The sequence below is a fragment of the Salmo salar genome, chromosome ssa20, assembly GCF_905237065.1.
Source record: "Salmo salar chromosome ssa20, Ssal_v3.1, whole genome shotgun sequence".
Taxonomy (NCBI): domain Eukaryota; kingdom Metazoa; phylum Chordata; class Actinopteri; order Salmoniformes; family Salmonidae; genus Salmo; species Salmo salar.
The window spans coordinates 48,093,841-48,112,684 of NC_059461.1; the positions used below are offsets into that span (position 1 = coordinate 48,093,841).

The following is an 18,844-nucleotide window of genomic DNA, read 5'->3' on the forward strand; positions in this document are numbered from 1 at the left end:
AATGTTGTGAGTCACTCTTTACACAGAGGACAGATAAAGACTAACCATGGAGACTTAACCTCAGGGATTAGTCTTTAAAGAGGCAATCTGCAATTTCTACATCCATTTTGCGATTTGCCACATCCATCATTTTGATTATTTTTATCCGTAGCTCTGTCTATGATTTTGAGAGCGGTTACATTTCTCCAGCCCCATCCCTCAAATGTTTACCAAAACGGGATGCCCGCTTTGTTAAGGTTAGTCATGACAACAGGTTATGTTAAGTACAGGTGGCTGATACACATTGGAGGTGGAGGGGAGTGAGACAAGACTAAAACGCTTATTACTGTACTGTTATTATGCATCGATCATATATATTTATATATGAGTAACTATTACTATTAAATGGGAAGTTCCTTGGTGTCCACATCACCAACAAACTATCATGGTCCAAACACACCAACACAGTCATGAAGAGGGCACAACAACGCCTATTCTCCCGCAGGAGACTGAAAAGATTTGGCATGGGTCATCAGATCCTCTGAAAGTCCTACAGCTGCACCATCTAGAGAATCCTGACTGGTTGCATCACCGCCTGGTATGGCAACTGCTCGGCCTCCGAGTGCAAGACGCTAACAAGGGTAGTGCGTACAGCCCAGTACATCACTGGGGCCAAGCTTCCTGCCATCCAGGACCTCTATACCAGGCGGTGTCAGAGGAAGGCCCTAAAAATTGCACAAGACTCCAGCCACCTTAGTCATAGACTGTTGTCTCTGCTACAGCACAAAAAGCGATACTGGAGCGCCAAGTCTAGGTCCAAAAGGTTTCTTAACAGCTTCTACCCCCAAGACATAAGTCTGCTACATAAGATTTGCTACACAGCTTAACCAGTTAGTCTACTTTACTTTGGTGCGGGGTGACTTTAATGTGCAGGGTCATCAACCTCAGTTGTTATGGTAACCAGGGCAGAGGTCGTGCTCTGTCAGACAGGAAGCTAAGGAGCTGAGACTGAGACAGAGAGATGAGCCTGGGAGAACTAGGTAGATTTGACAACACAGTTAGTAAACAAGCATAGTGGCCTCACTGACCTGGACCCCCTATACTCCTCTTCCCCCTCCTACTCTGTCCTCATCCCTCCTCTATCTTTCCCTCCCCTCACTTTCTTTTCCTCCAACCTCTCTTTCACTTCTACCTTCCTCCCCATCCCTTCCTGTCCTTAATACTAACAAGAAGCATATGGCTGAGCTCTTTAATCTCACCTTCATTAAGCCAAGATTCCTTGCCCGTCCAACACTTCCTCATCTCCCAGCCCTTCTAATGCAACTAGCCCTGATGCTCCTCCCTCTTTTCCCCCTGCCCCGCTACAAAGTTTCTCCCTGCAGGCGGTCACTGAGTCTGAGGTGCTAAAGGAGCTCCTTAGACTTGACCCCCCCAAAAAACATCTGGGTCAGATGGTTTAGATCCTTTCGTCTTTAAGGTTGAAGGCCCTATCATCGCCGAGCCTATCTCTCACCTTTGTAACCCGTGGCTCCTCTCTGGGGAGGTTCCTAGTGCTTGGAAGGCAGCCACGGTGCATCCTTTATTTAAAGGGCGAGATCAAGGTGATCCTAACTGTTATAGGCCAATTTCTATCTTGCCCTGTTTATCAGAAGTGTTGGAAAAATGGTAAATAATCAACTGACTGGCTTTCTTGATGTCTATAGTATTCTCTTATTGTCACACTCTGATCTGTTTCATCTGCCCTTGTAATTGTCTCCACCCCCCTCCAGGTGTCGCCCATCTTCCACATTATCCCCTGTGTATTTATACCTGTGTTCTCTGTTTGTCCGTTGCCAGTTCGTCTTGTTTGTCAGGCCAACCAGCGTTTTGTTCTCAGCTCCTGCTTTTCCCAGTCTCTCTTTTTCTCGCCCTCCTGGTTTTGACCCTTGCCTGTCCTGACTCTGAGCCCGCCTGCCTGACCATTCTGCCAGAGCCTGCCTGCCGACCTGTACCTTTGCCCCACCTCTGGATTGTTGACCTCTGCCTACCCTGACCCTGCCTGCTGACTTGTACCGTTGCCCCACCTCTGATTTACTGACTCCTGCCTGCCTTGACCTGTCTATTGCCTGCCCCTGTTGGAATATTAAACCATTGTTAATTCAATGTGTCTGCATCTGGGTCTTACCTTGATTCCTGATAGTTATGGATGTGTCACTGCAACCTTAAATATCCTAAATAATGTCACCATTGCCATTGATTCTAATCAATGTTGTGCTGCTATTTTTATTGACTTGGCCAAAGCTATTGACTTGGCCGAGACCATTCCATTCTTGTGGGTCGGCTAAGGAGTATTGGTGTCTCTGAGGGGTCTTTGGCCTGGTTTGCTAACTACCTCTCCCAAAGAGTGCAGTGTGTCAAGTCTGAACATCTGCTGTCTCAGCCACTGCCTGTCACCAAGGGAGTACGCCATGCTCTTCTCAATTTACATCAACAACATACACTAGATTACCAAAAATATGTGGAGACCTGCTCGTCGAACATCTCATTCCAAAATCATGGGAATTAATATGGAGTTGGTCCCCCCTTTGCAGCTTTAACAGCCTGCACTCTTCTGGGAAGGCTTTCCACTAGATGTTGTAACATTGCTGCGGGGACTTGCTTCCATTTAGCCACAAGAGCAATAGCGAGGTCGGGCACTGACGTTGGGCGATTAGGCCTGGCTTGCAGTCGGCGTTCCAATTCATCCTAAAGGTGTTCAATGGGGTTGAGGTCAGGGCTCTGTGCATGCCATTCAAGTTATTCCGATCTCGACAAACCATTTCTGTATGGACCTCGCTTTGTGCAAAGTTGGAAGCACATAATCTTCTAGAATGTCGTTGTATGCTGTAGGGTTAAGATTTCCCTTCACTGGAACTAAGGGGCCTAGCCCGAACCATGAAAATTCAGCCCCAAACCATTATTCCTCCTCCACCAAACTTTAAAGCTGGCACTATGCATTGGGGCAGAGAGCGTTCTCCTGGCATCCGCCAAACCCAGATTTGTCCATCGGACTGCCAGATGGAGAAGTGTGACTCGTAACTCCAGAGAACGCGTTTCCACTGCTCCAGAGTCCAATGGCGGCAAGCTTTACACCACTCCAGCCGACACTTGGCATTGCGCATGGTGATCTTAGACTTGTGTGCGGCTGCTCGGCCATGGACATTCGATTTTTACTCACTACGCTCTTCAGCACTTGGTGGTCCCGTTCTGTGAGCTTGTGTGGCCTACCACTACGCGGCTGAGCCGTTGTTGCTCCTAGATATTTCCACTGCACAATAACAGAACTTACAGTTGACCGGGGCAGCTCTAGCATGGTAGAAATTGGACGAACTGACTTGTTGGAAAGTTAGCATCCTATGACGGTGCCACGTTGAAAGTCACTGAGCTCTTCAGTAAGGCCATTCTACTGTCAATGTTCGTCTATGGAGATTGTATGGCTGTGTGCTCGATTTTTATGCACCTGTCAGCAGCGGGTCTGGCTGAAACAGCCGAATCCACTAATTTGAAGGGGTGTCCACATACTTTTGTGTAGTATAGTGTAGTTCAGGAAGGACTCAACATTAGGACCCCCACCCCCACCCCGACTGGTGTGATTAATACCTCTGAGGGTTTATAGCTTCAGGTAGTCACATCATACAAGTACTTGGGAGTATGGCTAGATGGTACACTGTCCTTCTCTCAGCACATATCCAAGCTGCAGGCTAAGGTGAACTCTAGACTTGGTTTCCTCTATCGTAATCTCTCCTCTTTCACCCCAGCTGCCACACTAACCCTGATCCAGATGACCATCCTACCCATGCTAGATTATGGAGACGTAATTTAGAGAGAAGGCAGGTAAGGGTGCTCTCAAGCGGCTAGATGTTCTTTACCATTCGGCCATCAGATTTGACACCAATGCTCCTTATAGGACACATCACTGCACTCTATACTCCTCTGTAAACTGTCTATCTCTGTATACCTGACCTAGACCCATTGGTTGATGCTTATTTATAAAACCCTCTTAGGCATCACTCCCCCCTATCTGAGAAATCTACTGTAACTCTCATCCTCCACATATAATCCTCATCCTCCCATTCTGCCAGTCACATTCTGTTAAAGGTCCCCAAAGCCCACACATCCCTGGGTCGCTCGTCTTTTCAGTTTGCTGCAGCTAGCGACTGGAACGAGCTGCAAAAAACACTCAAACTGGACAGTTTTATCTCCATCTCTACATTCAAAGACTCAATCATGGACACTCTTACTGACACTTGTGTCTGCTTCACGTAATGTATTGTTGTCTCTACCTTTTTGCCCTTTGTGCTGTTGTCTGTGCTCAATAATGTTTGTACCATGTTGTGCTTCTGCCATGTTGTGTTGCTACCATGCTGTGTTGTCATGTGTTGCTGCCACGTTGTTTTGTTGTCTCTCTTTATGTAGTGTTGTGGTGTCGCTCTTGTCGTGGTGTGTGTTTTGTCCTATATTTTTATTTCTAATCCCAGCCCCTGTCCCCGCAGGATGCCTTTTGCCTCTTGGTAGGCCTTCATTGTAACTAAGAATTTGTTCTTAATTGACTTTCCTAGTTAAATAATGGTTAAATAAAACAAAACAAATGAAAGTATTTCTCTTAGTTAATCTCTCCCGCTCCCTCTTTCCTTCCTCTCAGTCCCCCACCTCTCTCCCTCCCCCCTCTCTCTCTCTACGCCCCTCACTCACTCCTTCTCATCTCTCTCTCTCTTTCTGTCCACAGAGGAACAGGTGTAGCCTGCAGGGTGGAACAGCTGTTGCCTCCAACGAATCAACCCCCCCCCCCGCTACACAAAGACCCCTGCTCCCCGGCATCCCTCACAGCCCTCCACACACACAGACACCACTCTGATACCTGCTGGGTCTACTAGTCTAACAGGGCAGAACACTATCCACCGCCGTCCTGCAGATTAAACAGCCCCTGCGATGAAGCTGCTCAGGCAGCGTGGCATGTTTCGACTGTCCTCCTCCTCACTAGGGACAGGAGCTTATGACTGGAGTGTATTCTGCCTGCAATTGCCCACCTCAGTTGAATTTCCAGACCGAAAAACATTCTTCAAGAAATAGGTTGCAAGATTTTCTCTGTAGGAATTTCTACATGGTGGCGAGAGGGATTTCTGAGAAGAGGGTTTTGGGCTGGCTTAAAGTTTAGGTGACAAACGTGGCTGTGAGCCAACCAGATAAAATGATTGGCATGGCTGTGAGCCAATGTGAGAGTGCAAAGGGCTCTATTATCCTTCTACTCCAATTGAAGTTTTTGATACAGTCACTACCCCCGCCCCTCAGGGCTAGTCTGTGGGACTCCACTTCACTGCAGATCACAGCCCTGCCGACAAAGCCACCCCCCACCCCCCATGTACCCACCCAGCCATCCCCTACTCACCCCCTTATCTCCATCCCTCGCTCCCCCGTGCCCCCTCCCATGTCTGTCTGCCATTCCAGCTGTCGCCTGCCTAGGATCAACTCAGACTACCCACACTGGGGAGGTGAGATGGAAAGAAAGAAAGAAAGAAAGAAAGAAAGAGAAAGAGAAAGAGAGAGAGAGAGAGAGAGAGAGAGAGAGAGGGGAGAGAAAGAGAGAGAGCGATGGGAGGGAGAGTAAAGGGGACCACATGCTTACCATCTGAAACAGTTTGTGCCAGTCAAAAGTTTGGACACACCTACTCATTCAAGGGTTTTTGTTTATTTTTACTATTTTCTACATTGTAGAATAATAGTGAAGACATCAAAACTATGAAATAACCCATATGGAATCATGTAGTAACCGAGAAAGTGTTAAACAAATCAAAATATATTTTATATTTCAGATTCGTCAAAGTAGCCACCCTTTTCCTTGATGACAGCATTGCACACTCTTTGCATTCTCTCAACCATTGAAGAATCTCTACTGTTGACTAATCACTGACGAAGGGGCGTACACTTCGGCTACTAAACCCTCGGCTTGACTCATAAAAGAAAATGTGCATGAACAGCCGAAAAAAACCTTGCCGGAGACCAAAACAGACAAACATGTCCAAAAATGATGTCATAAAACATGCACAAACTGTTTCAGATGGGACGCAAGCGGATGCCTTTAAGGGAGAGGGACAGAAGAAAGGGACAGAGAGTCTGAGGAGATGTGGGGGAGGGGATGGAGATAAGAAGGAAGGAGGCAAGGAAGAGAGAAAAATGACAAGAGAGAGACAGGAATGAGGGCAAGGGCAAAGGGATGAGGATAAACTGGCAGACAAGGTGGTGGAGAAAGGAGGGCAAGGGCAAGATGGAGAGGAAAATGGAGTGAGATTGGTAGAGGATTAGTGGCATGACAAATAGAGAAGTGGAGTCGATGAAAAGATGAAGGGTGAAGGAGTGAAAGAGATGACTGGAGGGGAAAGCTTTTTTTTCATCGTGCTGGTAGGATATCTGGTAGGATATTCTTCATGTCTTAATGTCCATCTAGGTCCTTCCTTCTTTCGCACGTTCCTGTTCTGACACTCACTAAGGAGAAACCATACACCAGTCAAGAACACTAACCCATCTCACAAAACACTACACTAGGATACAAGTACAGTATACAACACTGCTCTTAATTGTGCATGGTACCATAGCCAGCGCGTACCATGAAGCTTGGGGAAGCTTTCCCTAAAGTAAATTGAAATATTATATACCCTAATTAGCCTACTCCTGTCTATACAGAAATCAATTAAATCTTTCAAAATAGGCTACTAAAGCATGATTTGGCCTCAGAGGATCATTAGCTTCTGTTGTAGATAGTTTTAAATCTCATTGCCTACAGTCGGAAGGAAAGATAGCGTGCGCAATTTGGGCAGCGTGCGAGGCAAATACTAAATATGTGATTGTTGAATTGCGACTGTCAGTGAAAAGTAGAGAGGCCCAGCCAAGCATATCGCAATATTTCAAAATACACTTGCGGGGAAACTATAGTTTGGAAAGCAAATGGCTGTTGCTGTAAAGAAGACAATGAAAATACTCTAATCTGTGTTTTAGTTGATCTAAATTCTCAACTTAATTGAACTAACAACAGTATATTATGTTATTGGTACCAGTGGAGAGCATCGGCCTTATCCCCGGTGAGTACACTGCGCATATTCATTCTTTATCGTTGTTGGGTCAGTGTCAAGTTTGTTTTTGGACAATACTTTTCTCCGGCAGTTTAGGTGGACGTCATATTTTCTTCTTCTGTCTCCCATTCTCATAGGCCTGTTATATTGATCTGTTTGTCAGTGTCAACAGAGTAGCGTAGGCTACCATGTCATTTATCGTATTTAAGAAAAGGTTCTGTTAATGTCTCCAGTTTTATAATGTGTAGTAGAATTGCATGAAATGTGTTTATAAAAATCAAAAAAGAAAATCCTGTGCAAAGAAAGAAGAAACATATCTGATATACAGTCGTAGCCAAAAGTTTTGAGAATGACACAAATATTAATTTTCACAAAGTCTTCTGCCTCAGTTTGTATGATGGCAATTTGCATATACTCCAGAATGTTATGAAGAGTGATCAGATTAATTGCAATTAATTGCAAAGTCCCTCTTTGCCATGCAAATGAACTGAATCCCCAAAAAACATTTCCATTGCATTCCAGCCCTGCCACAAAAGGACCAGCTGACATCATGTCAGTGATTATCTCGTTAACACAGGTGTGAGTGTTGACGAGGACAGGGCCGGAGATCACCCTGTCATGCTGATTGAGTTCGAATAACAGACTGGAAGCTTCAAAAGGAGGGTGGTGCTTGGAATCATTGTTCTTCCTCTGTCAACCATGGTTACCTTCAAGGAAACACGTGCCGCCATCATTGCTTTGCACAAAAAGGGTTTCACAGGCAAGGATATTGCTGCCAGTAAGATTGCACCTAAATCAACCATTTATCGGATCATCAAGAACTTCAAGGAGAGTGGTTCAATTGTTGTGAAGAAGGTTTCAGGGCGCCCAAGAAAGTCCAGCAAGCACAAGGACTGTCTCCTAAAGTTGATTCAGCTGTGGGATCGGGGCACCACCAGTACAGAGCTTGCTCAGGAATGGCAGCAGGCAGGTGTGAGTGCATCTGCACGCACAGTGAGGCGAAGACTTTTGGAGGATGGCCTGGTGTCAAGAAGGGCAGCAAAGAAGCCACTTCTCTCCAGGAAAAACATCAGGGACAGACTGATATTCTGCCAAAGGTACAGGGATTGGACTGCTGAGGACTGGGGTAAAGTCATTTTCTCTGATGAATCCTCTTTCCGATTGTTTGGGGCATCCGGAAAAAAGCTTGTCCGGAGAAGACAAGGTGAGCGCTACCATCAGTCCTGTGTCATGCCAACAGTAAAGCATCCTGAGACCATTCATGTGTGGGGTTGCTTCTCAGCCAAGGGAGTGGGCTCACTCACAATTTTGCCCAAGAACACAGCCATGAATAAAGAATGGTACCAACACATCCACCGAGAGCAACTTCTCCCAACTATCCAGGAACAGTTTGGTGACGAACAATGCTTTTTCCAGCATGATGCAGCACCTTGCCATAAGGCAAAAGTGATAACTAAGTGGCTCGGGGAACAAAACATCGATATTTTGGGTCCATGGCCAGGAAAATCCCCAGACCTTAATCCCATTGAGAACTTGTGGTCAATCCTCAAGAGGCGGGTGGACAAACAAAAACCCACAAATTCTGACAAACTCCAAGCATTGATTATGCAAGAATGGGCTGCCATCAGTCAGGATGTGGCCCAGAAGTTAATTGACAGCATGCCAGGGCGGATTGCAGAGGTCTTGAAAAAGAAGGGTCAACACTGCAAATATTGACTCTTTGCATCAACTTCATGTAATTGTCAATAAACGCCTTTGACACTTATTAAATGCTTGTAATTATACTTCAGTATTCCATAGTAACATCTGACAAAAATATCTAAAGACACTGAGGCAGAAGACTTGGTGAAAATTAATATTTGTGTCATTCTCAAAACTTTTGGCCACAACTGTAGCCTATAGCCTAAGCCTACTCTATGCAATACTCGCTCAGCCATACACAGACTGGTCTTTTTTGCGAACAATGAGAGTTATATTATTAGCCTAAATTATGATTATCGAATCTACTCATTACATTGTGAATAGTAGACTATCTTACGTAAGTGTTTAAATGCGATGATGCGTGGAATGCTTCATTATAAAGGTGCATTTTTATGGTGAATATTTGCTTCCCCAAACTTGAAACTCAAACGCTGCCTATGTATGGTACTTTACAGGAGGCCAATAAATAACATCAGCATAATGGATGCTGCACCCACAGTATCGCAGCCAGAATTGCTGCACTTTGCCTGCTTGGATATGGAGGTTGTACTGAATCTGCTCGCATGTCATTGATATCCCTGGTTGGCTCCATTCGTATTACCAGAGGCCATTTGGGCTTTAATCCTGAGCCGTGCAGTTGCACAGTTTCACCCTGGAGGCATTCACTTTGTCTCCACACAAATGCAGCTGCCAAATTCATGTGACCAGGCAGCCTGGCTCTCATAAAGGATTGAGGTATTAAGTGAGACTGCTTTCCCCCCAGTATGTGGAGCAGGACTGCAGGTTCACTATCAATATCTGTAAAACTGGGTATTTGAATTCAAGACATATTTCACTCACTACCTCAAACATTTGGGAGTGAAATTACCAAAGAAAAGACATCTCTTAGCATTTGTGCGATCCATTTGACCCTTTTTGTTCTGTCTATTTGAGATACAAACCATCGACACCAGGAAATCCATATAAATATTCCTGGACTGAGAGGCTAGTCTTAGATCCACCAAGTTCTGTAAGCGAGCAGGTTCAACACACAAACACAGTCCAATGTTCATTTCACACAGTGACATTAGCCTTCTATAACAGCCCGTCTTTTTATACCTATTGTAGGTCAACACGTAGTCCCAGTTGTAGTTCTTTATTATATTGTAGTTTAAGCCGTGTATAACTGCATCATGGAGTCAGTGCAGCAGTCGTCCCCTGCTTATGACCTCATGACCTTTCCACAAACATGAACACGGACACGTTTCTGGCCAGTAATACCTTGTGATGTCCAGGGAAATCATAACACATAGGACATCATCATTCTCCCTTGTTTTCAAAGAGCACACAGTATAGCAGTCAGTGTGTCCTCTACCCTTCTATGATTGGTCAAGGAATCTGGCTCAGGGGGACACCCAGTGTGTCACGCTGGTATTAAGGATCTGGAGACAGGCGCAGGAATACACAATAGGGGTTTTTAATACAGCCAAAACAAACACGCATACAAAAACCCTGGGCTGTACCCAAACAAAAGAGCGAGGGTAAACCTCGTTGAACGCCACGGGAAGATATATAAAGCACGCAGCATAACAGCTGCACCAACGCATAGGTGCTCACACCACCAACGGACATGGGAACAATAACTGACAAAGACAGAGGGAACAGAGGGCACGTATATAACCTACTAATCAGGGGAACTGGGAACCAGCTGTGTGCAATCAGACAAGACAGTCCGGGGTTGATGATAATGAATCCCGTTCAGCGAAGCCTAGAAAGTCGGTGACCTCCGGAACTGGTGAACAGAATGAGCATCAGTATCGGGGGGATCCGTGACACAGTGCAAGGCCCCCTGTGTTGGGCCTGCCTTCTCTCAGTCCCCCCCCCCCTCCCTCCCCCAAGTCCCCTGGAGCCCCAGGCCCAGTACAAGCCTGGCCAGCAACAATGCCCTTCTAACAGCAGTCGCCACACACAGCCTGGCCAATGTGTCTTGTGTCAGCTTCATGGCATGAGTGCACGCATCTGTATGTGTGTGTGCGTGCAATCGTACGTGCACGCGTCTGTGTGCAGCGTGTGCTCTCTGTGGCTGTTGTCACGTGAGGCTGGCAGAGATAGGCTGGGTGCCATTGTTGCCCTGTTAACTGGGTTCCGTACAGTATGTACAGCATGTCAGCCTTCTGGGAATGTCAGGAATGCAGGGAAATTAGTCACTAGGATGAACCTGAATACATGGCAAATTCCTCAAATCAGTGAATAAGTGGAAACTAGAGAAGGCCATGGGGTTGGGATACTCTGTAGTGTGACCTGCGTCCTCATTAGTTTACTGGTAGCCATTGGCCTCATCTCTTATCTGTTCATTGACTTGTGTAGACAGTACCAGTGTGTGTGTGTGTGTGTGTGTGTGTGTGTGTGTGTGTGTGTGTGTGTGTGTGTGTGTGTGTGTGTGTGTGTGTGTGTGTGTGTGTGTGTGTGTGTGTGTGTGTGTGTGTGTGTGTGTGTGTGTGTGTGTGTGTGTGTGTGTGTGTGTGTGTGTGTGTGTGTGTGTGTGTGTGTGTTTCTGCAATCTGACTGACCATTGATCGGTGTCATTTCAGACACACTGAGCTATCCTGCTTTCCCCTGCTATCCCTCTCCCCCTCTCTATCTCTCTCCCCCTTTCTATCCCCCTCTACCTCTCTATCCCTAGTTATCCTCTTCCCCTCTCTATGCCTCTATCCCTCTCTCTCACTCTATTCCTCTATCCCCCTCTACCTCTCTATCCCTAGTTATCCTCTTCCCCTCTCTATGCCTCTATCCCTCTCTCTCACTCTATTCCTCTATCCCCCTCTACCTCTCTATCCCTAGTTATCCTCTTCCCCTCTCTATGCCTCTATCCCTCTCTCTCTCTCTATTCCTCTATCCCCCTCTACCTCTCTATCCCTCTTTCCCCCTTTTCCCTTCTCCATGCCTCCATCCCTCTCCCCCTTTCTCTCTGTGGGCACTTTCATTTCATCATGTTTATCAACTCAGGGGGTCTAACTGAGTTTAACAGACAGGGAATACAAACATCTGTTTGCAGTATGCCCCTGTTCTCACGGTGCCTGTGCTGAGTCCAAGGCCTTTCTGAGAGCCAAACACAGTAGTAAGACAGAACATACTGATACTACTACTCACAGGATAGGTCTTATTTGACCTTATTCATTCGTCTGTCAGCTACTTCTCTATACAACCAATTACTATGTTGAACTAATTAGTTCACCACCATTGGTTGATTGGTGAGGTGTTTTGGTTGGGAACATACAGATGTGTGGGGTAGAAAGAGGGGTACTAGAGGAACAGTATGACGTAGAGTCCTCTTAGTCTGTAGAACACTCTGACTGCGTCTCCAACCCACCCCATCCCCACCACTTTCCCCATCCCTCTACCCTTCCTTCCCTCCCTCCATCACCCCCTCCCCCAACCTAGCCCGCAGGGCCTACTCTGCAGCGAGCGCATTCCTTCTCCTTTTCTCTACCCATCCATCCCTCCATCCTGTCATTCAAGGTCTACAGTCGACCTCACTCCCTCCATCTCTGTGTCGTCCGTCCTCTCCGCGCCCCCTCCCCCTCAGTGACTCCTGTCATTGTGAGCCCAGCTCTGTCTTGGCTTGTTGTGTGAGAATGGGGTCATTGTTGCTGCACTACCAGTGAGTATTTCCTGCCCTAGCTAGCTAGCACCACCGTGTCCCTCTGTCCCACATCCATACACACACATATATAGTGCATTCGGGAAACTATTCAGACCCCTTGACTTTTTCCACATTTTGTTACGTTACAGCCTTATTCTAAAATTGATTAAATATTTGAATACCCAATAATGAAAACAGGTTTTTAGACATTTTGGGGAAATGTTAAAAAAAGAAAAGAAAAACAGATACCTTATTTACATAAGCATTCAGAACCTTTGCAATGAGACTCAAAATTTAGCTCAGGTGCATCCTATTTGCATTGATCATCCTTGAAATGTTTCTACAAATTGATTAGAGTCCACATGTGGTAAATTCAATTGATTGAACAGGATTTGGAAAGGCACACACAGTTGACAGTGCATGTCGAGGCACAGATCTGGGGAAGGGTACCAAAAAAATCCTGCAGCATTGAAGCTCCCCAAGAACAAAGTGGCCTCCATCATTCTTAAATGGAAGAAGTTTGAAACCACCAAGACTCTTCCTAGAGCTGGCCGCCTGGCCAAACTGAGCAATCGGGGGAAAAGGGCCTTAGTCAGGGAAGTGATCAAGAACCTAATGGTCACTCTGACAGAGCTCCAGAGTTCCTCTGTGGAGATGGTAGAGCCTTCCAGAAGGACAACCATCTCTGCAGCACTCCACCAATCAGGCCTTTATGGTAGAGTGGCCAGACAGAAGACACTCCTCAGTAAAAGGCAACATGACAGCCCGCTTGGAGTTTGCTAAAAAGGCACCTAAAGACTCTCAGATCATGAGAAACAAGATTGTCCGGTCTGATGAAAACAAGATTGAACTCTTTAGCCCGAACGCAACATCACGTCTGGAGGAAACCAGGCACCACTCATCACCTGGCCAATACCATCCCTACGGTGAAGCATGGGGTTGGCAGCATCATGCTGTGGGGATGTTTTTCAGCAGCAGGGACTGGGAGACTAGTCAGGATCGAGGGAAAGCTGAACAGAGCAAAGTACAGAGAGATCCTTAATGAAAACCTGCTTCAGAGTGCTCAGGACCTCAGACTGGGGAGAAGGTTCACCTTCCAACGACCCTAATCACACAGCCAAGACAACGCAAGAGTGGCGTCGGGACACGTCTCTGAATGTCCTTGAGTGGCCCAGCCAGAGCCCGGACTTGAACCCGATCTAACATCTCTGGAGAGACCTGAAAATAGCTGTGCAGCGACGCTCCCCATCCATCCTGACAGAGCTTGAGAGAATATGCACAGAAGAATGGGAGAAACTCCCCAAATACAGGTGTGCCAAGCTTGTAGCATCATACCCAAGAAGACTCGAGTCTGTAATCGCTGCCAAAGGTGCTTCAACCAAGTACTGAGTAAAGGGTCTGAATACTTATGTAAATGTGATATTTCTGTTTTTGCTTTGTCATTACGGGATATTGTGTGTAGATTGATGAGGATTTAAAAAAAAAAATGTTTTTAGAATAAGGCTGTAACAATTACAAAATGTGGAGAAAGTGAAGGAGTCTGTATAATTTCCGAATGCACTGTACATGCATTGCGTACACACGCACATGTATGTAACACATGCACATACAAAGACACGCATGCACAAACACACTATTATCTCAGTGATAAATTCAAGGAGGAGGGGAGGATGCATTTTTCGAAAGCATTCAAACAGGGCCCTTGATTGATTGATTCATTGATTGAATCAGGTGCCGTAGTGCTGGCCAGCATTTCCCTACTGCTGCCATGAAGAGGAATCAAGTCAGTCTGTGACGGCTCTTCTAGCAGCAACATCCCTCTTTTTGAGTGTGGGAAAGAAGCCAGACAGACAGGCTACAAAGAACGCTAATCCTTTTCTAAACAGACACACATTTAAACTCTTTTCAGTGGCATGCTATGCACTAATCCCATACGTAGCAATTATGGAACATGTATTCATATCATAATTGAAGGATACCTGTATGTAAGCTTATGATACTCAATATGTCAGTCCAACTCACACCATCTAACCGAATAATATCCAAGTTACTAGTTCCTGTAATTAATGCTGAATTACCCAGTGGAGGGAAAGAAATACTACAGACTGGACAGGCCAGCTTGCACGAGGCCCCACTATTCAGGTGACTGTTGAACGTGTTAACTTGCTTTCCATTTGAAGTGACAGCACTCAAACGAGCAGCAGGTAACGTCAACCCCCCCACCCCCACCTTTATGAAGCCTATATACAGTATTATATATACAGTATACAGACCATTGTTCAGTATCTTAATGCTCAAACAGCTGTCACAGAAACTCCCAACCAAGGCTACAAATGTGGTTTTTAATGGTATTTTCTTGGTTCCTTTCCTTGGTTCCTTTCCTTCATACAGACTCATCCATAAAAGGACTTGATAGGTGAATCCTCAGAGATGGATATCAATCCAGTCCTTTCACTTATAAGTGGTCATCTAGGAAGCTAGGTCATGGGACAGTAAGACCATTGGGACACAGTCATCTAGGTTATTTAACATATCTACCTCTGCAGTATAGAGGGGTCTATCTGACTCATGTGTGTCCATAGAACTAGAATCTATAGAAAGGGCTTGGAACCTCTAACCTCTAACTCTAAGTTTACGTACACCTTAGCCAAATACATTTAAACTCAGTTTTTCACATTTCCTGACATTCTTTCCAAGTTAAAATTCCCTGTCCTAGGCCAGTTAGGATCACCACTTTATTTTAAGAATGTGAAATGTCAGAATAATAGTAGAGAGAATGATTTATTTCAGCTTTTATTCCTTTCATCACATTCCCAGTGGGTCAGAGGTTTACATACACTCAATTAGTATTTGCTTGCATTGCCTTTAAATTGTTTAACATGGGTCAAAAATTTCGGGTAGCCTTCCACAAGCTTCCCACAATAAGTTGGGTGAATTTTGGTCCATTCCTCCTGACAGAGCTGATGTGACTGAGTCAGGTTTGTAGGCCTCCTTGCTCGCACACGCTTTTTCAGTTCTGCCCACAGATTTTCTATAGGATTGAGGTCAGGGCTTTGTGATGTCCACTCTAATACCTTGACTTTGTGGTCCTTAAGCCATTTTGCCACAACTTTGGAAGTATGCTTGGGGTCATTGTCCATTTGGAAGACCCATTTGCAACCAAGCTTCAACTTCCTGACTGATGTCTTGATATGTTGCTTCAATATATCCACATAATTTTCGATCCTCATGATGCCATCTATTTTGTGAAGCACACCAACCCCTCCTGCAGCAAAGCACCCCCACAACATGATGCTGCCACCACCATGCTTCACAGTTGGAATGGTGTTCTTCGGCTTGCAAGCCTCCCCCTTTTTCCTCCAAACATAACAATGGTCATTATGGCCAAACAGTTTTATTTTTGTTTCATCAGACCAGAGGACATTTCTCCAAAAAGTATGATCTTTGTCCCCATGTGCAGTGGCAAACCATAGTCTAGCTTTTTTATGCCGGTTTTGGAGCAGTGGCTTCTTCCTTGCTGAGCGGCCTTTCAGGTTATGTCGATATAGGACTCGTTTTTACTGTGGGTATAGATACTTTCGTACCTGTTTCCTCCAGCATCTTCACAACGGGTCCTTTGCTGTTGTTCTGGGATTGATTTGTACTTTTCGCACCAAAGTACATTCATCTCTAGGAGACAGAACGTGTCTCCTTCCTAAGCGGTATGACGGCTGCGTGGTCCCATGGTGTTTATACTCGCGTACTATTGTTCGTACAGATGAACGTGGTACCTTCAGGCGTTTGAAAATCGCTCCCAAGGATTAACCAGACCTGTGGAGGTCTACAACTTTTTTCTGAGGTCTTGGCTGAGATCTTTTTATTTTCCCATGATGTCAAGCAAAGAGGCACTGAGTTTGAAGGTAGGCCTTGAAATACATCCACAGGTACACCTCCAATTGACTCAAATGATGTCAATTAGCCTATCAGAAGCTTCTAAAGTCATGACATCGTTTTCTGGAATTTTCCAAGCTGTTCAAAGGCACAGTAAATTTAGTGTATGTAAACTTCTGACCCACTGGAATTGTGATACAGTGAATTATAAGTGAAATAATCTGTCTGTAAACAATTGTTGGAAAAATTACTTGTGTCATGCACAAAGTAGATGTTCTAACCGACTTGCCAAACTATAGTTTGTTAGCAAGAAATTTGTGGAGTTGATGAAAATTGAGTTTTAATGACTCCAACCTAAGTGTATGTAAACTTTCGACTTCAACTGTAGATTCTGTTTCTATGTGGGTTACAGTAGACAGGTGATCAGTGGTAAAGTATTTTGTTACCTTATGCTGAGTCATGTCCATATAATGTACACGTTAGCCATCACAGGGTAGAGTTTTCAAGACCTCTTTCTGAACACCCCTTATCTAGGGCAGGTTGGATTTCAACTTGATCGAATCACCTGATCAATAAGGTTTTTAATTGAATGGCTATCAACTAGGGCCATGTTTTTGAGAAATGTGTTGTTAATGACGTGATCGCGTGACCATATTCTTAGGGCTTCTCTGAGTCAGCCTAGTATATGTGCTTATAAAACTGTAATAACAATTATATTCAGTTTTATTTTGATTTTGCTGCTAAATAATATGGCCCAAGGAGGATTGGGCACCACTGAGAGAGTTGGCTGATTCTGGATCAGTGTGACAGGTACGGCTAAATGGAACACGGGACAGAGACCTGCCAACCCACAAACACCGCTGTCACATCACTCTAAAGAGGTCACCGTAATCAGATTATCCCGGTTAGACAGTCAGTCTCACTACTCTAGCCTCAGCCTGGCAAACAACAACACAGAGAGAAAGGCAGAAACACACACACGCATACACACACACACACACTACAAATTTGGTGAGTGTTTAGAGGAGAGGTTGGCAGGCCAGCGAGGGTGGTGGGGAAGAAACAGAGAAGAAGCTGCGGGGTCTAAAGCTTCTCCGTGAACCGCAGTGATGCCAAACGGGCGGCGGTTTGAAGAGGATATCTGAGACCTGTACACTTGGACAATGAGCTGAGGTGTAACCCTAAACTAAGACGAACCACTGTTTATCCCCTTCGCTCTCTATCCCTCTCCTTCTACCTCCCCAATCTCTCTCACCTTCTATTTCTCTGTCTTTCTTCTCCCTCTCTGTCCCTCTCTTTCCTCCCTCATCTTTGTCACCTTTCCTCTCTCACCATCTCTTTTGCTTCCTTCTCTCTCTTCCTTTGCTTTCTCCTCTCTCTTCATCTCTCTCTCTCCCACCCTCCGGGCTTCACCGGGGTAATGTAAACATTCATCTTTATGTCATCGTCTGATCACATACTTGAATGCTTTATTGTTTCCAATGGGACGCGTCATCCATAGAGGAAGGAGACGGCTTGACAGATTGAGACACTCCTTTGACATCATCTTTTCACACGGAAGAATTATAAGTGAAGGAATTGACATTTGTGTAGAGAGGCTGACAGCTGGGTGACTCAACGCAGCCCAGTGTCATGAAGTAAGTTCTGCGTTGTTGTCAAGGCTTCACCGTCCAATCTGATCCCTATCGTTACAGTTTCTGAGGGAGAGGCGGCTTTTGATATGGCGGCTCTCACTACATCACAGCTTCACAAACCAGTGAGCGATTAGGAACATGTTGTAAGATCTGTGAGCAGGGTGTCTTTAAACTACAGCTACTCCAGATCGCTCTGTCTCTCTCCTTCAAAAAGCCCTGTACTCAGCATCCTGTACCCTCAACTCGTATCTCTACACCCCATCCCCCATGCTCACGTCCAACACACACACAGACACACAGACACACACACACAGACACACAGACACACACACACACAGACACACACACAGAAAGCAACACACACAGCGTGTATACCCCCCCCCCATACACCAACATCTGCAACTGCGTCTTTAAACAGCAAGTAGCACAAAGGACCAAAAATAGCTTGGCGAGCTGCAGAGCAGAACTGCTCTCCTTGAGGAGGGGTGGTAGAAAGAGGAGGATGAGAGGAGAGGATCGGAGGAGCAGGGGAGAAATGACAAGGGAAAGATGGCAGAGAGAGCCAGCTCTCCAGGGCTGATCTTACCCTGTCATTCTCAACTCAACTGTCTGTGTCAAACAGAAAACTTCTATTTAATTTCATCCACACAACACTTAAATGAACCCATCAAGACAAGGGTTAACAGTACGTACAGTACTGTATATTCTGTAAGTGTCCACTCATCCATCCTCTGTTAAATGGATTTCGTATACTATACTGCCCTTAACTGGAGACTGGGACTAAAACAGGCATGAATACAGTCCGTCTACGACCAATATGGCAATCAAATGTGTATGCATGGCTGATTCAACATGCAAATAAACCAAAGGAAAGAATGAACGTATTCCCATTCTGAGTGTGATTTGACCCCAAATGTTTTATATTTTACATGAAATAGGAAAGGACTCATTTGGAG

The 18,844-nt window shown here is 45.4% G+C and overlaps 1 protein-coding gene across 1 annotated transcript in view; it reads right to left on the reverse strand.

Annotated features, from left to right (window-relative positions):
- The window catches only part of LOC123729233 (mitogen-activated protein kinase kinase kinase 10), a 35,911-nt gene that overhangs the window by 13,847 nt on the left and 3,220 nt on the right, over window positions 1-18,844 (reverse strand). The window lies entirely within an intron of this gene.